The sequence below is a fragment of the Macrobrachium rosenbergii genome, chromosome 13 (genome assembly GCF_040412425.1).
Source record: "Macrobrachium rosenbergii isolate ZJJX-2024 chromosome 13, ASM4041242v1, whole genome shotgun sequence".
NCBI classification, from domain to species: Eukaryota; Metazoa; Arthropoda; class Malacostraca; order Decapoda; family Palaemonidae; genus Macrobrachium; species Macrobrachium rosenbergii.
The window spans coordinates 70,965,546-70,990,548 of record NC_089753.1 but is presented as its reverse complement, the minus strand read 5'-3'; positions in this window follow the sequence as shown (position 1 = coordinate 70,990,548).

The following is a 25,003-nucleotide window of genomic DNA, read 5'->3' as shown; positions in this document are numbered from 1 at the left end:
TTTTTAAAATGTTTTTTGGTGGTGTGTCAGCGATTTGCATTGTTTTGGTATTAAATTCTGGAAGGTTAAAGTAATCTCATTCAGTACTAACACGAAAAAGTAAGCAGCGTCCTAATGTAACATTAATTATGATGTTCCAAGCTCAGACACAATGCAGCCTGAATGCGATGTGCATTCAGGATGGAAGAGGGAAAAAAAAAAGAGAAAGCATAAATTTATGTATTAGTCTTCCATCTGTTGTATGTTGACTGTAAGGAAACATGTATTTGTACATTATTTGATGATAGTGGGTTAGTCATATGATACAATAATCTGTGCAGTGTATATCCGTACATTTTTTCACGTGTAACTATGATAGTCTTAAGTGTAACGAACTCCACGGTTAGACTCAGCGTTGTACAGCCGTACCCAGTCTCATTACACTATCCATTTCAGGGACCGCGAGTCATCGTTTTTCTCAAATATCTTTCAGACTAATTATTTGATTGAAATGGTACTTTGACACAGTGTACAAGACATCTCCTAATTTTTGGTAATATAGTGCATTGTCAAATGGTTTTAGTTAAGGCGTTTACTCTTGACTTACATGGTGTTGCCAAGCATCGCCAAACTATGCATTCGAACGTCCTTTATCCCCATCCGTCCCTCCCTCCCCACCCTCCTCCCTCCTCAACCCACTTTCCTGGCCTCCCCATCTCCGCCCCCTCCCAACTTCCCTAATAGGGATAGCGGACGTTCGATTGCGTAGATCAGTCCTGCTGATTCATGCGACTTTCCTTTAAAATTCAAGAGCACCGCCTAATTCAACACCATTTGACAATGCACGTATTACCAAAAATTAGCGGGAGGCGTCTTGTACATTGTGTCAAAGTACCATTTCGTTCAAAATAATTAGTCTGAAAGATATTTGAGAAAAACGATGTCTCGCGGTCCCTGATATGGAGAGTAGACTGAAAATATGAGGGATGAAGACTTCGGTTCAGGCTCTGTAATGTCCCTATTAAAGGCCGGGACTATCATTTCTTATGTCACGGTTATTATTTTACGGTATGGGTAAACTAGAATCATGAAAACATGCACTTTATTTTGGGAATAATTTACAAACAAGAAATTATATACCTAGACCCGATTGAATTACATATGATACATCTGTGCTGATCCAGGATTCCCATTGCTTAGGTTAGCAATGACATTATCCATTCAGCAATCGAGAAAGATAAGAATGAATTTTACAGTAACGCGTGTTCATGTTCAATTCAGTTTCTCTACTTAGAATCGATATCAGCCCTTCTCCGCGTTGACAGCTGGTTGCTGCGTATGTAACGCGCGGTTGATATTGCCACCTACAGAACGAATCAACAAGACGCAGTTTCGAATCTTAGCCAGATAGATGTGCTTATCATGCGTCATTCCGTTTGGGTGTCATTCGCAATGCAAAATAAGGATGATATTGATGGTTATGCGTTGCAAAATATTTGAAATTGAAAGACAGTTTATGAATGAAATTAACAAGTCTAAATATGTGCACATATCTACAGTAAAAAGTTATATATCTTAGTTTAACTACATCTTCTTCAATGAGCTGATTAACAGCCTCCTAGGCTGGCCCAAAGGATTAGATTTATTTTACGGCTAAGAACCAATTGGTTACCAGCAACGTGACCTACAGCCATTGTGAATCCGAAACTACAGTGCGAGAAAATGAATTTCTATCACCAGAAATAAATTCCTCTGGATTCTTCATTGCCGGTTTGGAGATTCGAACCGCGCCAACAGAAAGTCAGCTGAGAACGGAACCCGCTCGTCCAACGAGGGAACTCATATCTACAGTAAACATACAGTATGTATGTATGTAATTTATACTGTATATGAGTGTGTATATACATACATATATATAAATATATGTGTACATATACAGTATAACTAATTGTCTATTTGTGTATTTTATCATATATATATATATATATATATATATATATATATATATATATATATATATATAGTATATATATATATATATATATAAGTATATATATATATATATAGTGGCTGCAGTACCAAACGCACTTTGTCGGATCTCGAGCGTTTTGCATTGCTTCACCGCTGGGTGCCGCCGGAGGGGGAGGGCTCGTGTATATCTTTATGGAATGATTTGAAAAGGAAGAGGTGGGCAAAGTAAATAAAGGGAACTTACATATTGTAAAATGGGTAAGATACGTGGATGACATCTTGATTATTTACAAGTTCCTAGAAAACATAAATAGACTAAATGAACACATCAAGTCCACAATAGAAGAAGAGAAAGAGGAAGAAACTCCTTTCTTGGATTTCCTGGTAAAGAAGGAAGGGGAAAATTTAAAATTCAAGGTATATAGGAAGAAGACACACACCAATTCATACATACATAGGTTCTCCAGTCATAGGAAAGAAATAAAAATAGGAGTAATGGCAGGGTTGGCCATCAGGGCTTATAGGATTTGCAGTCCCGAATTTTTAGACGAAGAGCTGGATTACCTGAGGGGAGAGTTTTAGGAGATTAGGCTACCCTAAGTATTGGAGGGAGTGGGCACACATCAAGGCAAGGAAAAACTATTTTGGGGATAGGGAAAGGATAGAAAAGGAACATTTTATTAGGGAAGAAAATAATTACAGTCCCGGACAACAACTCTATTGCACCCATCAACAGAAAGCTAGATAATTTCAAATTGATAGGCAGCTACAAAAACACCATTAGGAATAAAATAGTTAGAAACAAAAAGTCAGTAGAGGGGGAAAAGATTAAAGGGGGGTTATATATGGCAGTGTGTCTAGACTCTGAAGAAGGGTACTATGGAGAAACTGGCAAATCATGTGAAGAGCGAAGCAAACAACACCTGCAGGACAAAAGGCATTATAATCAGATGTCGGCAGTTGCCAAAATCCTGTTGGGAAAATGAACATGAAATAGACTGGGAAAATATGAGTTTTCTGCACAGGAACACCCAAAAAAAACGGTCAGACTGGTTGTAGAGAATGGCTTCTTAACATGCGCCAACAACACAATGGCAGGGAACACCAGAAACAACTTTGAAGACAGCATATCTAGAAAAATCGTATGCTCCACAGTAGCAAAGGAACCGAAGAAAAAACGCAAGAAAACGCACGGAAAACAGACAAATGGAAGAAGAAGGGGGTATAGAAAGGCCAAGATCATGAGAGGGTGGGGGTCACACAAGAGGAGCCAGGCGATTATAAGATTAAAAGTACCCAGCACAAAGATATAAACAGCCAAACGCCGAAGCCCTCATTTACAAAAACGATAATGTGGACTGTTTGCCGGCGTAAATTTTTGCCTCCATTAGAGGTAGCATCGAAGCGGAAAAAAGTTTTTAAAAATCACAGCGCAGAACTTAGTTTTTAAGATTAAGAGTTAAATTTTGGCTACTTTTTCTCATTGCCTACGTTTAGTATGCAATCATCAGAAATGAAAAAATATCATTATCATATATAAATATTGGAATATATGACAGCGAAAAAAAACTCGTATATAATTGTATACAAATCGCGCTGTAAGCAAAACGGTTAATATATATATATATTAATTTTTTAGCTGTATTTATATACTAAATTGCGATGATTTTGGTATATAACAGATTGTAAAACGATTAAAGCAACACAGAGAAAATATTATCACAAAATGATGCATGAATTCGTAACGCGCGGACGTAAAAAAAAGTTTTTAAAAAAATTCGCCATAAATCGAAATATTGCGTTAGAGACTTTCCAATTGTTTCAAAATTAAGGAAATTGATAGAATATTACTAGACTGTACGTTTTTTAGCTTACAATTGCATTTTGAACCATTTCGATCGAGTTAAAGTTGACCGAAGGTTGATTTTTTTCTATTTATCGTTATTTATATGAAAATATTACAAAAATGTTAAGAGCTAAAAGAATGAATTATTTTTTTTTGTATTTTAAATAAAATTGCGCACATTTTGATGTATAACACTTTATATAACGAATAATATAAAACGGAGAAAAAATTACGGCAAAGGTGACTCAAGAAAATGACAGGATTTTCAGCGGAGTCCGCGCGCGGAGCGAAGGAAAAGTTATTTTCATAAATTCACCAAAAATCGAAATATAGTGCTAGAGACTTTCCGTTTGTAGCAGAATAAAGGTAAATGATAGATTGTTACTTGAATGTATGTAAATTATGGCCTACTGGTTGCGTTTCTCGAGCATTTCTGTCGAGTCATAAGTTGATATGAATGTTAAAATTTTGTCAGTTATCGTGATTTAAATGAAAATATTACAAAACTGTTAAGAGCTAAGAGAATGATTTATTTGTTTTTGTATTCTAAATGAAATTTCGCACATTTTGATGTATAAAACTTTATATAACGAATAATATAAAACGGCGAAAAAATTACGGCAATTTGACTCAAGAAATGACAGGATTTTCAGCGGAGTCCGCGCGCGTGGACCGAAGGAAAAATTTTTTTTTTAAATTCACCAAATATCGAAATATTGTGCTAGAGACTTTTCCGTTTGTTGCAAAATGAAGGTAAAGGATTGAATATCACCAGAATATTATATTTTTTGCTTACCAAAAAATATAATATATATATATATAATATATATATATATATATATATATATATATATATATATATATATATATATATATATATATATATATATATATATATATATATATATATATATATATATATATATATATATATATATATATATATATATATATATATATATATATATATATATATATATATAATGGTATATATAAAAACTATATATACATTATTATGCATAAAATATATATATATATATTGTTATTTTACTTATATACGAATATATATAAAATATAATATATTACCAATGCATAATACATAATATATAAAATATATATATATAATATAGATATATAAAAACTTGTAATAAAATATAAAATAAATTCAATGCAGAATACTCACTAATGTAATCCTGACTCTTCGTTTCTGTTCTTGTTTTCTCCCTTCCTCCATTGTTTTGAGTTTTTGGCAGCTGCCGTTTTTTCCTCGCCAGTCATGTCGAGGGCATAAAAGTGGAGGAGGAGGCAGCAGCAGGCAGTTGCTGCTGATGGGCGAGTTTTTGAGCGGCATATTGCGCCCTCGGTGTCGCTCGGAGGTGGGTGCACTCCAGTATATAACTTGATGACAGTGTGTTATCCTGCGTTCTCCATCCCCGAACCAGCAAAGTGCTACCTTGCAGTGCAGCGACAGACGTGGGTGTCTCCCCGATTCTGCCATTCATTTGGCACACCCGGCCTGCTGTTTTTGTTTGCGCCCTTCTTTGAGCTCCAGTGTGTGATTTCTGCCTGCAGCCGATTTTTTGATTTGGTCCACTACCTTTTGGGAACATTGTATTTAGGTTTTTATCTTCACCAGACCTGACATCACTTCCAAATATTGGCATCTTTTTGGCGGCGGCATCATTGTTTTGTTGTTTTTTTTTTGTTTTTACGTTTTTTTCAATCATGGGACAGGAATTCTGAGGTTGGTTAAAGAACATCTGCCCTTTCCTCTTGGGGCAGAGCTGGAGATCGGGGCAGGGGGCGGCGTTGGAGGCCACTCCTCTGATGTACCTATTATCATATGATGGCATTCCCAGCCACCTCAAGAAACTGGATGTGGGTCAATATCGATCCTATATATATATATTATACCCACAGTAAAGGATATAGTCATTCTGGAGGGCCAACTGAAGGAGGTATTTGACGAGCTTCTGTATCCACCTCCTGGTTCTCCTATATGAAGGGATAATACTGGATGATATATTGATCAAAGAGATCAACTCCTCCCATGTGCCTATATGGTGCCCGATGATAGTATATATATATATATATATATAAACTCCTATATATATATATATATATATATATATATTCTTCTATGTATATGACCTCTTCTTGGATATATATGACTGTATATAATATGGGCATAGTCGGACCCCCTTCCAACAGATGACGAAGACATCTCCTTATATATATATACTCTGTCTCTCCTCTTGCCAGATGTTGGGCTGGCTAGCAAACCTCTTGAGGATATATTAGGGTCCCGCATATATATAAATATATATATGATATGCATATGTATATATATATATATATATATTCCTGGGCCAGGATACTATATAGTTATGATAATTATCCATATAATATATATATATATCCTGGTTATGAAACGATCCACAAGATATATAAGACAGTGTCACGCATACAGAAGACCCCAGAATATACCAAGAAGTCCACGGCGTATCCAGTGTTATATATATATAATAAAAATAACTATACACCATATTTCTTTATATTCTTGGGGTTGTACACTTTATATTATATATATATATGGCATCATCCCCTCATCCAAAGAAAGGTTCTTGGAATAACCACGAAAGTCTGGCACTGTTATATAATATACTCCAACACTGGGGACTAAGATGAGGCGGTCGGGGTTATTCCGTATATATATGGTTGAAGGCGTTGAAATATATATCCATCACCAGGAAACTATCACGGGCATAATGCCGGGCACATTATATATATATGCCAAAAAATTCTATATATCCAATATTATATGACGTCAGCAGCAGGCATCATCCCGAAAAAATGGAGTGCCCAAAAATGCGCCATGTCTAGTGAAAGGTTGCAGCACTCCAGTGATACATTTTTTAATTTTCGATCTTTATTTATATATTCAGTACGTTCCATATTTTGATTCAGTTATACAATATATATATATTACAGGGATATTCATACAGTCCATATATATGCCGTGAATGGGTGCATGTTAGGTGGGGTGGGGTCCTCCAACCACCCCTCATCACTATTTATATATATATAGCCTATCATATATATATCAAGATATATATATATATATATATGTGCAAATGTGTGTGTGTGTGTGTGTGTGTGTGTGTGTGTGTGAGTGTATCATCACTGTGTGTGTGTAAACGTTACAGACCAGCACTCTCTCTCACGCCATCTCATCTGACAAAAGAAATTACGTAAATTATATTCAGCTAATTCATTCATTTTCATTTGGACATGCTGTATGCAAAATTTGCCTCTATAAGTCCTCTCTCACCAATGCCTTTGGGGAGAAATTACATATTTGGTAAAATCATTTCTTTTTTGCTGCCCACAAGCTCAAGAACGGGACATTTCAGGTGGAAATCTAGTCCAGTCTAAATCACTGAAAACATCAGGCAAGACAGCCTCGAGCAGAAAATCAAAGAAATGAACGTGCGCTCATCCCCATCGGGGAGCTCCGCAGAAGAATGTTTGCCATTTGCCGACATATGCGCCTTTGAGTTGAGATTCGAAAGGCATCCCAGGAGTTTTTGGATGGATCTTGGAAGGACCCGCTCGATTTTAGATTCTGTCTGAGGCTCGTCTAGGGCTCATGTCTTGTCCCTTGCTCTATTAAACTGCCTATTCTTTAAACCTGGCTGTCTAGGCCTAGTAACCTTTTGTTGTGAACTTATTCACTTGCCCTCCGAAAGATGAGGACATCACCTCCTGCTTAACGTAAAATGCTGGTTTAAGGTTTTTTCGTCAGTCACATCTCTATTCATCTCTAACTAATTTTATGCTTTTTATTTCATAGTTAAATATTCGTACAGTGAGACCTGTGTTGCTTTTATTGTTGGGCTGTTTAACTTGACAAGCATTGCAGTGGAGTGGAACGTAAATCGTTAACATTCGAGCTATCGGAATTGAGTTCAGTCTAGAGGCCTTCTGTGTAATTCTTTGATTCCTTAATTTAAGTACTATCTTAGGTTAAGTAACCATAGATGCTTTGATTACAGATTAGGTGTAGTCAGCTATGGGCCTGTGCATCACCTTGTGTGTGTAGTGACCTCAATACATCATTTGCAATGCCCTTTGAAAAGGGCTCCCATTGCGTCACTTCAAACAATATCCCGTCATTTGCTTCTTTCATCTCGTATTACGGCTCGTTGTTTGCCTCTCTAGAATTATGCTACCAGTCTTCTGACATGCGTTTTCTTTTGTAAATATAATTAATTAAGTAAAAATATACTGTGGAGTTTACCTAATATATGTCATGTATGTTTGAAGTTAGATATATAACTGTATAATTTTGATGTACACATTTTTACCTCATAAATACTGGTCTAGATTTTGGTGTTATACACACACATATATGGTAAGTTGCATATATGATATAGAGTATATCCTTAGTTGTACTCAACCTCCAGTTAGAAATATGTCAATACATATATATATATATATATATATATATATGTCATATATATATATATATATATATATATATATATATATATATATATATATGTGTGTGTGTGTGTGTGTATATGTGTGTGTGTGTATATGTGTATGTATGTATATATGTATATTACATATAAATTTAATGAGAGCTGTATTAGTTTGGTTAAAACTGCTCCTTTTTTCTGGCTTTCTTCAGTTCTTTCTCTCTTTTTCTGTCTAAGAAGTCAGTTTAACACCGAAAGAGATGATGCGACATCAAAAGCACAGCCATTAGATACATTTTCAGAGATGAGCAAAGACTTGCACAGACAAGAGAGAGAGTAGAGAGATAGAGAGGAGAGAGAGAAAAAAAAGATTTAAAAGTTCACTGAAATCAAAGAACAAAATTTGATATTTCTCTCTGAATGTCCTCTGCAAGTTTAAACGGAAATTAAAAAAATAAGAGACCGGGAGAAGATGTTAGTGAAACACTTGGGATAACTTAAAGAATTATATTTACAAAAAAAAGTTTTGAAAAAATGGATAAAAGAGTGGGTAAAAGGCTTGGAAGAAGATGATTTTAATGAGTCTTGATTAAAGTGCAAGGACAGTCAAGATGATTTTTAGAATGGGTCTTCGTTGGAGATGTACATTACACTCCAGTAATAGGAACAATTTAACACCGAAATGACTCAAGTTTCACTGAGGGTGCCAAAGGCTCGAGGAACAAATGACCACATGAACTCAAGCACAGGACATTGGAAATTTTTCCTTTTATTGGCACAAGGACATAGTGAAATGCTGGTATCCAAGCTTTTAAAGGGCAAATTGTTTGACCGAAAAGTCTTCACTTGAATGTTTACGATAAGCTGGAGATACAAACGCACTCAAGGACGACGGTCACACAAAGACACAGCATGTCCCTCAACATGACTGGAGTCTGACGGACATGATGGAAGGGTAATCTGAAGAGTAAAGATCGCTCGCCCGCATGTATGGCTGTCTCTCGAGGACTCTTACTGCATGGCTTCTGCCCCTAAAACTAACTAACTGCCTGCTTCTACTGAAATGTCTTAACTGTTATAAGGGGCTTTGGCTGCTTGATGCGGTGGTGTGTCATCCACCAGGTAATGATGATTTGACTGGCCTCTTCCCAGGTTTCCTGCAAAGCTTAAGACAATTCAATAAATTAATTTCTTTGAAAGTCCATTTTAAGAAGATTAATAACGATGGTAACATTACGTTTGCAAATGGGAAGGTTTATGGCATTATTTCCTCCTGGCGCTTATTTGTCTGTGTTATTCCAAAAAAATTTTTTACAAAACAAACTTTTGCCCCTTTCTTTTTTTTGTAAAATATCAATAACTGGGGATTAAGATGAGTATATAAACAAATAAAAATTATATTAAACGAAAGGATATGATTAGTTAAAACAAACATCAAGTAGTTAACTTGTATTTAATTCAGTGATTTTATCTTTTAGGTCATTCTTGAACATTTTTCTAATAAAGGGGTCAAACAATAAACCAGGGCTAAGATTACAAATTACAACTGGAAGTCAAGCAAGATTGGTAATTAGCGGACTCCAAAATTTCTTGAAGAGAAATCTTTTGATCTAAATCACTGAACTTTCAGTCCAATTTATCCTGTGAGAGTTTTCACAGGGAAATGAATATAGCAAAAGATGCTTGTCCCAGTTTTGATTGCAATACTCCACCTGCTTATACAGAGTACATCTAAAAATAAAGATTGGCCAATACAAAAGAGGCAATCTAAACATGGAATTTTATTTATTAAGTTGTTGTTTTCTTTATGGCTATTTTTTTATTAACATTCTTTTGCTGTGTTATTATAAGAAAAACGAGGCAGAATTAAAAGGTTTTAGATTTTGATTTTATGTTTTCCAAAACCACTAAAATAAGGAGAAGCTAAGAATGTTCTTAGGGTTTCTTTCTTCATGTTACTTTCCAGTATAAAATGGTTTTGTACAGGCTTTATTTATAAAAATATCTAGTATATGTGTTGGGGATAAGTTAAATAGTCCTTATTTTTCTTCAAAATGAATTCAATTTCTTTATCCACATAGGGACTGACAACTCATTCCTCGTAAAAACCTAGAGGAAAAAAATTGATATTTTGATGTTGAAGTTATGGCCTGAATAAAAATGGACATAATTGTTAAGTTGTTGGTTGGTTTCCTATAAATGTTGAATTTACATTGAAATGGTTCTCTACCATTAAAACATCTATGAAACAAGTGCTTCCTAAATTTTCCCTTGCTACCACGCACGTTTAAGAAGATATGACAATCACCCACTCAACGTATTCAGTGCCATGATGTTAAAACGCCACAAGAAGCCGCAAATCAAGAAGAGAAAGAAAAATTAAGGAACTAGCCAAAAAGCTTAGAATTTCATTTAATCATTCTATCCCGGATGTAATTGGAAGGATTTGCGACAAGAAATTTAGGAAAACTTCGTAGGACTACAGATGCCCTAACAAGAAAAACTCGACAGAAAACTAAAAATCTTATTGATAGCAGTGACTGGAGAAATAGTGCACGCAAAATGACTATTGTTATAAATTTATCAAATAAACAAAAAATGAAAATGTTGTAGTGCGCTCGGATATAAAAGTTTATCCTTCTTTGTATCTAAAGACCCTCTGCTTTAACGATTGTGTCGTAACCTATTTGTTTATTTGAAAAACATTGTGATATTCCTCAAAATCCTCTGTTCTTTTGTTTTAGTTAAAGGTATCATTTATGGAGCTGCGAATGTTAGGCATGAGATAAATTATCCTGCTCGATTTATAAGAAAGTTTTTAACATTGACCTTAAAAAGACAATACAATCCACATCGTGAAAAGCTGATAAATCGAATAGTATTGTAATTTTAGATAAAGTTGACTCGAGACATATCACGTATCGAAGCCCTACTGGATGATGATACGACACACAAAAACTAACAAAAATCCGCTTGATCAAGTCATAAAAGTTACAACAGCACAGTGAAAAATCCTTAAAGATAAAAATTAAAAAGAACTAATAGGTCAGTTGTCGGTAAAATTTCCCTCGTTACCTTACTTGTACGGATTAGTAAAAACACACAAAGAAAACAATCCTATGCGGCCTATTATCAGTACTGTTGGCTCAATATCATATAAACTTTCGAAATATATTACCAAACTCTTGTCTCCGTTACTTAATAAACTATTTCAGATTCTTATGTATATAATAGTCTAGATTTAGTTGATAAATTAAACAAAAATCACTTTTTCCCCCACTGATAGAGTCGTTAGTTTTGATGTTTGTTCTCTTTTTATAAAAAGTCCCTATAGATTCTATTTTAGAGTATCTTAGTAATGAATTAATCCATCACGAATTACCTCTACCTGTAAGTCATATCATTTCTCTCACTAGGTTGTGCATTTGTGATTGTAAATTTATATTCAATGGTGCATTTTACTAACAAATATTTGGTATGGCAATGGGCAACCCTTTATCCCCACTCCTCTCAAACTTGTACATGGAATTCTTTGAAAAACGATATATACCTAATATCATTTATACTCCTTTAAAGTGGTATAGGTATGTTGATGATATTTTAGCTGTTTTGCCTGCTGGTATTGATGTAAATGTTTTACTCTGTAAATTGAATAACCAGGTACCATCCATTAAGTTTACGTTAGAATTAGAAAAAGACAAATGCCTGCCTTTCTTAGATGTTTTAATACATAGAGAACCATTTCAATGTAAATTCAGTATTTATAGGAAACCAACCAACAACTTAACTTATGTCCATTTTTATTCAGGCCATCACCTCAACATCAAAATATCAATTTTTTCCTCAATGTTTTTACGAGCCTTGCGCATTGTCAGTCCCCAGTATTTGGATAAAGAAATTGAATACATAAGAAAAATAGGGACAGATTTATGTTATCCTTCACATATACTAGATATTTATTATAACAAAGCCCACAAAAAGTTTTATAGTGAAAGTAACATGAAGAAAGAAACCCCTAAGAACTTTCTTAGCTTACCTTATTTTAGTGGTTTTGAAAACAAAATCATTGTTAAAACCTTTTAATGTAAACCTCGTTTTTTCTTATAATAACACACTCAAAAGAATGTTAATAACAAATAGCCCTAAAGAAAACATCAACATAATATATAAAATTCCATGTTTAGATTGCCCCTCTTTTTATACTGGCCAATCTAGCAAAGATTTAGATGTACGTATTAAGCAACATAAGTATTCAGTCAAAACTAGACAAGCATCCAATGCTATATTCATTCATTTAAGTGAAAACTCTCACAGGATAAATTGGACTGAAAGTTCAGTGATTGCCAGATCGAAAGATTTCTCTTCAAGAAATCTATTGGAGTCCGCTATTATCCAGCTTACTTACAGTTGCAATTTTAATCTTAGCCCTGGCATGTATTATTTGGACCCCTGTATTAGAAAAATGTTCATGAATGACCTAAAAGATTAAATCACTGACTTAATTACAAGTTAGCTACTTGATATATATTTTCTATATATCCGTATGTTTAATATAATTTTTTATTTGTAAAAATGTTCATCTTGCAAAAAGTTATTATTGTTTACAAAAAAAGAGAATTATTGTGTTGTATTAAGAATTTTTAGGTGGTCAGTCACGAACCTGTATAATCTTTTAATTGCCCTGTCCCTGCTCCTGAACGGTTGATCCTAATCCTTTGTAAAAACCTCTTAAATATTTAATCCTGTTTTGGCAGTTCTACTAATTCTTCAATTGTGTTGAATTCAGGTACATATGTTTCCTTTATAATCCTCATCTGTCATTTATATGAGCTTTCTTTGTAAACATACTTTTATATTTCTTCAGTCTGCTAAGTAAAGGACATATGTCGAAATGCCATGCAGCACTCCAGTGTTCCTGTTTCCTTCATGATTTTATCTATATTTATATATATATATATATATATATTTTATATATATTTATATATATATATATATATATATATATATATATATATATATATATATATATACATATACATATACATATACATATACATATACATATACATATACATATACATATACATACACTGAGCCTAACCTGTTGATGCAATCCACGTTAGACAGCCGACCATTGCAAATGGAGTGTAATGGCATCCAACCCAGCATATCTCTTTCTCAGTAGCCCATCCTTTAATCTGTTACAATCTTATGAGAGTTGCCCTGGGGTGACCCAGGGAAAGGTCAGTGGTTGGATCAAGGGGTACTAAGGATGTATGTGTATGATGAATACACCTGTATGAAGCAAGAGTATGTATACTGAATGACGATACTTTGCTGTCACTCAAACTATGATGTATCTGTGATGTCATGTATGTTTAATCAGGGTGAAAGGGCAGAGAGCAAAAAGCGAGTATCATGAAGACTTATAGTCTCATTCTCTCTCAAAACTTGGGGAAACTCCTGTAGTCATCCATGCACTCTCGTAACCACTAGACTTTAGCAAAACAAGACTTTGAAGCAACTATCTTGGGTATAAAACCTTAGTAATAATATAGAACTGAACTTCACTCTTATCCTTCATTTGCCCACCACACCTTCCACGTGAAAGCAACTTTAGTGTTCCTGCGGAAGTCAATTTCTAGTAAGACTTAGAAGAGAACCCATATGCCACTCGTCCATTGCTAGCTTAAGGTGATGTTGATTGTGTGTACAAGTCTGAAAAAGAATCGCTTCCCGTACCTGAAGATATCCTCCACGATATGCTGAAGGTATGTATGGGAAACCATATCGGCAAGTGGATGGATTGTGCATGGGATCTCCACTTTGGGGTACTTTTTGCAAGCGTATACATGGCTACCGTCGAAGCGAAGCGAGGACTTTCTGTCAATACCGAAAACCATAGATCTATGAACGGTTTCATTTACAATATTTTCATTATAGTAAAAGAAGCTGATGATGCCAGGAAAATAGCAAATGCCTTAAAAAGAAATTCGGTGCTTAATTTCACCACAGAGAACAGCCATCACAAGACCTTGCGCTTTCTGGATGTCCTAGTTAAACAACAGGAAGGACAATTTAAAACTATGATATTCACAAAAACAACGAAAGCTGGCCATAAGATGAGCGAAACAATGATTTACTTTAAAGTGCCACCAAAGTCAAAGAAAAATTAATGTTGGCAAGTAGAATTTGTGCTTTTAAACTGACTTGTGACTCTGAGAAACATGCTAAGGACAAAAAAAAAAAAAAAAAAATAGATCTTCTAAGTTACCTATCTACCATGTTTCATGAAAATGCGTGGAAGATAATAATTTGACCTTTGAATTGAATTTTTACCTAAGAAATAGTTTCAGGTGAAACATCACCAACTATCAAGGTATGTATATGCCTCCTTTCATCATTGAAGTCATTGTGATCCTTACTGTTGGATTGAATTGCCAACAGCATCCTTTTCAACAGCCTGAGTTATTCAAAAAATTTCCTTCTATACGATTTTTTCTCTAGATCGGGAAAGGTTAGTCTAATATCAATTCATGCAATTTTTGGAAATCACTTTTAATCAGGAGTCGTGGACATTTATATTGTTGCCAAATTATATAGCCCATTTCATGGTGCGTTTATGTGATCACTTGTCTGACCGACATTGTCGATATAAATTTGTCGTCTTCGAATAAATGTTGCGCATCCCTCTATCCCTTTCCTTAAAGAAAAAAAAATGTTCGAATGATCCGTCCTGAAATTCTAAAGAAAAATACCAAACACTCCATGATTTTTATACTAGATCAATAAATGTCTCAAAATATCTCAAGTTCCTTATTGCAGAATCTGAAAAATACTTCACTGAGTAATGGAAGGTCCAAACTGAATTCCTATGAAGGAAAGCATTTAAAGACCTAGGGGTTATTTTTACAGCAACCCCTCGATGCACTTTTTTCTGCAAAGATTTATTTGCTCGCAACGACAATTGAAAGGAAATTTATTCTTTGATGTAATGAAAGATAAGAATTTAATCTCATTTCTGATTACATCTTTACAAAAGCAGTAGCAAAAGACTTATGTTATGTAACCAAAGAATATATGGAAAACGTATTTAATAAACTTTTAAAGATGAAACGTCATATAATAGGAATTAACCATGAACGCTTTTTTTTTTTTTTGATGAAAATTCAGTTTTATAGACTAAATGTCTTTGATGACTGCAAAAAGATTAAGGTTTACTTTATTTCAGCCGTGATTCTGAATGGCTGTTTTGCCATCTTTGTTACTCTCTGAAAAAAGACGCTTCATCGAACATTGGATTTAAACTTCAACACATGCACTTTAGGACAGAGTGGAATCCTGGCATGGTTAAGATAATGGCGCATTTTTGAGTTATGCTGCGGTTTAAGGATAGCGACCTTCAGTAAGAGACCCTTGCCTAGTCTTATCCTTTTCTAAAGCAGAACATTCAAGAAAAAAAGTAAATTTGACTTAAAATGGATCTGCTTCTGCATATATCTACCAGAAATAAAATTTCACCAAATATTTGTAAAATGTTTGGTAAATATTTTTGTGGCTGTCTTTTTAATATAATTACGGTAAATTCATAAGTTTTCATTTGCATTAAAAACGAATTCGATCCATTTTTGTTCTTTTAGAAGTGGTTACCTATGTTCAAAATGAATAAGAATTCAGGGTAAGGCATTTTCTTCAAACTTTTCACGGTAGTAATTGCACACCACAGCATCTCTTTCATAATATTCATCTAAAATAAAAAAAGGCATCGTTTAAAAATTTTATATTTCAACAACTTTTCGTTGTGAAATTTTACTTCAATGCTTTGTAAAAGCAGAAGGTTAACATCACTACATATCTCTATTAAAATTTTTTCTGGTAAACTTTCAGAACTCAGCCACTCAAAAAAGTTATTATAAAAATCACTACCTGGCGGAGCACTCTAAAACTTTTAAGATTTTATTCCTGTCTATATTTTATTCATTTATTTATTTTTTTTATAATTTTCTGATTTTAAGTTCGAAATTACCCATCCAGGGAAGAGAGAGACATTCTTTGAAAGTCCATAATAAATTTTAAAATCCGAAATTATTCTCAGTAATATAATACAAATACTCAGCGAGATCATACTTCAAGTCTAATTTCAATCCGTCTTAAGAAGATAATTTCATTTAATTGCTAATTGTTGTTTTCTTTTGTCTCTTTTCAATATGTCATTTTTAGCATATTCTTAAAATTCCCTCGCTACCTAAAAAGAGTTTCTATCATACCTCACATAAAGAAATCAACAGCCACCAATTTTTTAGCCTTTTTCATTTTACTTTATTTTAATTTGCATGCTTAAGTGTTTGTGTATTGTTTGCATCTTTATTAATTTCAATATCCTTCAATTACATGACGTGTTTTTACAATTTGTTTTTTTTCTAAAGATTTATTTCTTCCATTATACAATCCAGCATTCTGAACGAGAATCTAGTATGTCATAATATGTTATGTCAAGCATAGTCCAAGAAAGTGCCCATATTAATTCAGCTTCAGTATCTAAGTTTTATTATTTGTTCGTACTCACTTCTCAAATATAATATATATATATATATATAATATATATATATATATATATATATATATATATATATATATATATATATATATATATATATATATATATATATATATATATATATATATATATATATGGACCTCTTATTTCCATCTCTTCCTCACTTTGACCTTAAATAACTTGAAAAGCAGAAGAGACAGACTGAAGGAGGTTATGCATAATGAAGAATAGGTAAGATATTTTAGTGGGGAAAGGAAAAATTATCAGCAGAAACATAATAATCAATCAGGTAAAATTGCAGATGACGGGAGTACAGCCATGTGATTAAGTGTAACTAACAGAGCCTTATGGCAAACAAATTCTATGGAGAACCTCGAGAATTTCCTGAGTGTTTTTCAGAGACGATAACCAAATATCAGTTTGATAGGAAGCAGATTTTCCCTTACAAAAAAAAAAAAAAAAATTGATTCAAATCGTTTTAGGAAGTCAAAGTCGAATAACCTTCTGGGTTACATAACAAAACTAAAACTTAAGGCAATATGATGATAGTTTCAGCTTCAGAGAGAGGTGATAAATACTCATTTAAGGAATAATCAAAAGTAATAGCAATGCCAATGCACAGAAACAACTCACACAGGAAATATGCAAGAATAAGATCTCAAAATATGTAATAAAATGCCATATGATAAAAAACAATATCAACGAGAACACAATAAAAAGAACATCGGCGGAGGACCACGAGTATTACAACTGATGACAAAAGAATTATCTAGAAAACTGAGAGCCAAAGAATGTAACCTTTTCATTATAAGAGCAAGCTATAGATGCTCGATTTATTTTTGTACAAGGCAATTAGATCAGGATATCAGATTTCCTCATAGTATGAGAAATACAGCAGTGCATAGATTCCCAGAAAATCTTGAAAAAGCATGAGCAACAGCATTAGGATAGATTACGAATACCATGAAAACCCACTCTGTAAACTGAAGGACCAGTGAACTATAAGGTCAAACTAAGAGTTGAGAGTAGAGGTTGAAACTGAAGGAGAAATATACCTCAACAACCGATGGTAAAACTTTATTGATACGAGGGCAGGGTTTGGCTAGCAAAGCTGCCTTCTTGATAGCTCTCCAGGTCTCATAATACTGCATTTGGTGTTGTGTAGAGGGAATCAGTCATGGGGAAGGAATGGCTGGGCTATTAGAAATATGGGAGTGATCCAGTTATAAAAAAAAAAAAAAAAACGGAGGAAATCATACGACAGCTAGGAAGGCTTCAGGTAAAGGTAACATTTACCAGTGCTGGATGACCGGTCATCATGATCAGGACTTTATATAGGACAATGTATGATTTATTATACCTTGTTAAGAAGAGAAATTTCTTATTAAAACAAGAACTGGAAAATAGAGAAAAACTTTGTAAAAATGGCTGCTAAACAGTAATATCAATAAAGATATCATGAAGGCCCTTGATGCAAACAAATATCTTTTGTAGTGCACATGAACGCTAAATGTTGTGAGCAGCATACCTTTAAAGATATCATTGCTAACATCCTCTTGGGGAGATTATTAAACTTGTCATTTGTTTTAACAGTTATTTATCCTGACAATAAATAACTACTCCACCTGCGTCCAGTCCCCTGAAGAAGGCAAGTTTGTTATAGCGGTTGAGGATACTCAGCAATACTCCAACTGGGCAGAGCCACATGCAAGCCATGGGGATTATTGACACCATACCCAACAGCTATCTTCTAGACATGATTTAGGTACTGCATATATTACAGCTTAAGCCATACTTGATTGTTAGTAAGGAGATGTTCTTCATACACACTACCATCAGAAGACCTTTAAAGGCTGCACCCAGCCAGACTGAAAATAGTGCCATTCCACATGATAGGCTCACCGTACTTCAAGAACATCCTTTGATGGTCATTAAGTTTACAGTAATACGACCTTCTGACCAACCAGGCTAGATATGGAGGAGGAAAAGAGCCAACCAACAGTAAGGATCACCATGACTTCAGTGATGAAAGCAGGCATATACATACCTTGAGAGTTGGTGATGTTTCACCTGAAACTATTTCTTAGGTAAAAATTCAATTCAAAGGTCAAATTATTATCTTCCACGCATTTTCATGAAACATGGTAGATAGGTAACTTGGAAGATCTATTTTTTTTTGTCCTTAGCATGTTTCTCAGAGTCACAAGTCAGTTTAAAAGCACAAATTCTATTTGCCAACATTAATTTTTCTTTGACTTTGGTGGCACTTTAAAGTAAATTATTGTTTCGCTCATCTTATGGCCAGCTTTCGTTGTTTTTGTGAATATCATGGTTTTAAATTGTCCTTCCTGTTGTTTAACTAGGACATCCAGAAAGGGCAAGGTCTTGTGATGGCTGTGCTCTGTGGTGAAACCCGAGAATGGCGCACCGAATTTTGAATTTTTTAAGGCATTTGCTATTTTCCTGGCATCATCAGCTTCTTTTATTATAATGAAGATATTGTAAATGTAACCGTTCACAGATCAATGGTTTTCGGTATTGACAGAAAGTCCTCGCTTCGCTTCGACGGTAGCCATGTATACGCTTGCAAAAAGGACCCCAAGTGGAGATCCCATGCACAGTCCATCCACTTGCCGATATGGTTTCCCATACATACCTTCAGCATATCGTGGAGGATATCTTCAGGTACGGGAAGCGATTCTTTTTCAGACTTGTACACACAATCAACATCACCCTAAGGTAGCAATGGACGAGTAGCATATGGGTTCTCTTCTAAGTCTTACTAGAAATTCACTTCCGCAGGAACACTAAAGTTGCTTTCACGTGGAAGGTGTGGTGGGCAAATGAAGGATAAGAGTGAAGTTCAGTTCTATATTATCACTTAAGGTTTTATACCCAAGATAGTTGCTTCAGAGTCTTGTTTTGCTAAAGTCTAGTGGTTACGAGAGTGCATGGATGAAAGAAACAGGAGTTTCCCCAAGTTTTGAGGAGAATGAGACTATAAGTCTTGGGATACGCGCTTTTTGCTCTCTGCCCTTTCACCTGATTAAACATACATGACATCACAGATACATCATGAGGTCCAGTGACAGCAAAGTATCGTCATTCAATATACATATTCTTGCTTCATGCAGGTGTATTTATCATACACATACATCCCTAGTACCCCTTGATCCAATCACTGACGGATCGCGGTTGGTTTACCCTTAAGATTGCAAACGCTGCTTCTCATGTGTCAATGGTGTCAACTAAGCATTTCTCTAATCGAAGGATAAAGCTTCTCACCGAGGCAACACAGGCAACATGTATCATGCGACTCTGCTGGCTTTCAACAAGTATGTTGAATGCAGCTTTCAACTAGGTGACATGTTGCCTGCGACAAGGCAACATCGTTGTTGCTTGTAGCATGCTACATGCTATGTTGACTGTTGAATGCCACAAAACATTTTCCACCAATTCAACAAAAACGAAGCCAGTTGTCAACACGATAAAAATGACTAAGAATTCGTGATTAAAATAACTGTAGTTGTAGTCTGTAATCTTAGGAGTGGCAGTGTTGAAAATGTTGGTGTTTAGAGAGTAATTTAAAAATTATATCTCTTTTGTTAAGTCTGTATGCTTAAAAATCCTACAATTAGCCGGTGGCTTTACTGATACCAGTACTAAATGGAACCGTAACATTAGAGAGACAGAGACAGAAAGAGAGACTCAAAGATCGCCAGGGTGGGCACCAGTAAGACAAGCAGTGCAGCCAGATCTATAAAGCCTTTTAAATCTTTCCCTTAATATTAACTTACTGTTTATGAATTTTGCCAGAGACCATTTCATCTTGTTGCTTTCAGCATCGAATCCTTCCCGCGACTGTTGGGAAGGCGTTCAACGCTAGGCAACAGGCTAAATCTTGTCGCATGCGTCTGGATATACGGCAACACGTTGCCATCTGTCGCATGCTACAGTACGTGTTGCCTTCTGCTGAACTGGTGGAAACACACTTGGCATATGTGACTATGTAGAATGCCACATGTTGCCAAAATGTTGCTTCGGTGGAGTCACGCCTTAATTGCTGCTATTGACTAAGTTTCCTTAATCGCTGCCAGATGTTCGTAGTATAGAGCTTCTCACAGGACAGTAATTTCTAAATGTTTCTCTAATCGCTATTGTTGACAAAAAGTTTTTAAATCATTGCTATTAAGTCGCCAGGACACGGGATCCCTTTTACAATCCCGAATGTCGGCAGTCGTCAGCATCTATCTAATTAATGGAAATGTTGTTCAAAGGATTTTCTAACCACTGTTAAGTGTCAGAAAATGCAGTGCAACTCTCGATTCTCAGGATCCCAGTTATATAAACAAATATATATATATATATTGAGTATATATATATATATATATATATATATATATATATATATATATATATAATATTATGGGTGCTATATCTTTGTGTTTTATACATATTATATATATATATATATGAGTATATTTATATAATATATTATTATATAGCCACTGTGAATATGCTATATATTATATATATATATATATATTTGTTTTGTAAGTTTATGTGTGTGTGTGTGTGTGTGTGTGTGTTTATGTGTAAACATAATTCCAATATGCAGTGAATTCCTTATTTATATATATATATATTTGTTATTTATATAATATATATATATATATATATTTATATATTATATATATATATATATATATATATATATATGGAACTATATGGGTGTCTTGTGTAAACACAATTCCAACAGCCACTGGAATGGTACGTAAGTGCAGTATTACGCCGAGTTTTAAGAGGGCACTTGGGAAAGGTTTACATCATTTTAAATCAGTATTTTAGGGCAGTGACATGGAAGATACGCTGTTATTCTTACTGCAGAAGCTCATGTCTCTGTTTTTAAGCTGTTATGTTTTTGTGTCTGTATTTCAATTTTTACATAGAAACTAAAAGTAGTGCATGTCTTTCTTTTTTTACTATAGCAATTTCTAGGGAAAATTACCTGTCGAAAAAATCTATTAAACTTCTATATTCAGGGTATGACCCACGTACTTTATTGTCAATCATTCATTCCCCTAGAGCTCTCATGAGTAGACCAGGTTTTAAACAATGCCTGTTATTTTTTTATTTAATATAATCGGATTGCCAAACAGAATTTAAGTATTTTTCAAGCAAATAGTATTTAAGTGTTTTTCAAAACAATTGCTGAAAATGTTGGTGTATTTTCCCTTAATAAATAAATCCATCTGTACGAAAAACTGGAACTTTCCAATTACCAAAACCAGAATAGGCTTACTTAAATAAGTTTCCCATGTTTCATATCTGTCACCATTCTGAAAGGCAATTACTCAAAAATATCTCAGTGTTATTTTGTTTTATTTGATACCAGTTACTGACAATATATAACTTTATTCTCGATGGGTATTTGGTGTGTTTATGGTGTAATGAACAATGCGATGAGAAATATTAAGCAATTTTAGTAGGGTGTTTGCCATGATTAAAGATAACCGAATTGTTCAATTGAAAATCTAAAAGCTCCCTATTCAAAACATTTCAGGAGACAGATAGTCCTAATATCGTAAAAAGTTATATAAACCTGTAAAATATCTAAATTAATATAATTTCGATATGAGCATTATGACAACCAGTGTCTGAAACAGGACTCTAGCACTCAGCACTATAAACTCTTTAATAGAGAGAGAGAGAGAGAGAGATATCTGCAAATTTATCTTTTTAATGTGGCCCTGTCTGTTTTTACGTTCCATAGGACAGCTACCGGAAAATATGTGACAAATAACAATAGTAAGAAAATTCCATCATTATTTTAACTAAACATAGGTTCCTTGAATAAGTAAAGGGATGAATGTGGTTGTCTACTGTTGGCAAACATTACATTTGTTTTAATACTGAAATGTTCCATTGTTCAAGTACCATTGACTTCTACCCATTATGAAGTATCAGGAGCCAGGAATTTGTCTGCTATATTTGACGCATAAAAAGCCACCTTTAGTATAGTGTGTTACATAGGGCATTCGTTGCTACAGAATAAAGCAATGATCCTAGTCGGAGAGTGTTCTCCAGAAATACTGCAATATCTGGAATCTATTTCTATATTAGTGGCCGCAATTTTTGCACACCCTCTTGAGATTTTTTCCTCAGCATTTATAATTATTTGTGCAAATATCTTCTGCTAAAGTGATTATGAAATAGGAAATGAAGCCATTACTTGCTGAACATAATTTTCACCTCTCTTCACTCACAACTGTAATTCCTACCACTGTCTTCATCAGCTTGATTGCCAGTCGTCCATAAAACTATGAGAGCATACTGATCCCCTATTGCATGGCATTCTAATACAGCAATGATATGAATGTAAAATGTCAGCAGTCTACTCTCGCCAGTTCCTCCAGTTTTTTACTTTGAATGTGGCATAATTGTCTATTTCACTTACTTGTCAATTGCTAATCCATTATTTGGAATGAATGAAAGAGCTTTTCTGATTACGTCAATTTGAAGATGCTGGTCTTGGAAAGTATATATCCTAATAATGGCCAGGTAGAAAAAAGAGGCCAGGTATGTTGTCCTGCATATGAACTGAACAAATTTTCCAGCTTGCTTTGGCTATGGACATGAACACATTTTTTTTTACTGCAACCAATATGGGCAACATATTCAGTAAAGGTGGTTCCTCAAATGTCTGAGCCAGATATTTTTCTTATGCCTTTTCTAGGTTGAGATCAGGAAATATACCTTGCACAACAGGAGTTTCAAAAAAAAAAATCTAAAAAACTGCTGTCTTGTACACTGTTCATGCTACCAATGAAGATTAAGGTCAATATTGTTAGCTTCTGATATAATGAAATTGCTTTAAAATGATCGATTTTCTAAAATCAAAGGATTGGGGGAATTTTACTAAACGTTTAATCCCAAATATAGCCACACTTCGGCTAATGAAGGAAAGGCCCTGGCAAAGTAGCCACTGTTATGATTATTATTATTATGAAAATTATTATTTTATTCAGAACATGAAATTATGTAATGGAGGACCTTGTGGCAACCCATCAATACTCATAAACGAAACAAAGAATATGGCGTTAATTTCAGCTAACAGGTTACTGAGGCACAAAAGAAGACATTAGTTGAGCAATTAAAATAAATTTATTTACACTAACATCATTTAAACAATCAAGGGTAAATTATTACAATATAAGGAGCGATGGTTTATTAGTTAGGGGTTTTAGTCACTTGCTCCAGGTTGGAACAGCATGATGGAGAACAGCTACCAAAACACAGTCCAGCAAATGGAGAATTGCAGGAATTAACATGAAAGGGTCATGCACAGCAAGGAAGGTTTTTAGGCAGCCCTATTAGTGACTGCTGTTCAGCAAAGATGGATGAATATTGGATGACAACAGGATCAGGATCCATTCAAGATGAACTTTTGGTCATGAAATACCAATGACTCACAAAATTTCAAACAAAGCATTACTTACATTACTCTAGAGATTAGCCACACCGACGGGGGAAGTTGAACGGAAATTATAAGCTCAAGGAGTGTTCTTGGGTGATAGCCAACAAGGCATTTGACTTGAAAACAAAAAACAACAGGGATGGTCCTAAATTCACAAACTCTTACCTTGTGTGAACTAGACCAGTGTCTTGTTCACTAAAAGCATAGATTCAGACTCTGAGCTACTGGTTATCTGGAGATTGTCATCCTCTCTTGGGTCCCTCTGGCTCCTGTGGTTTAGGTTTGAAGTATCTTCTTTGTCACCCAGGCCAAGGGTGAATTGTAGGCACCAGAAGTAAATAGAGTTCATAATGAGAGGAAGCAGTGGAACTAAGAATGACCCCAGGTCCCACACTGAAAACCCACTCAATTTCAGCAGGGCATTGAGTTGCCAGCAAAAGACATGTGAAAATCAAAAATCCAAGAGCATTGAAGATACAAAGCAAACAGGCAGGCAATAGGTATGTGTCTGGGTCAGATATGGCTAGCTAGCAACTTTCCAGACTCACACATGCAAATGGATGTTGACAGAACAGATGAGTCTTAGTTTGAATTGAAATATTAAATTGATTATGAAGGCAGCAGCACATATTTGTAAATGATATATATAGATATATCGATATAAATATATATATATATTCTATATATCTTTG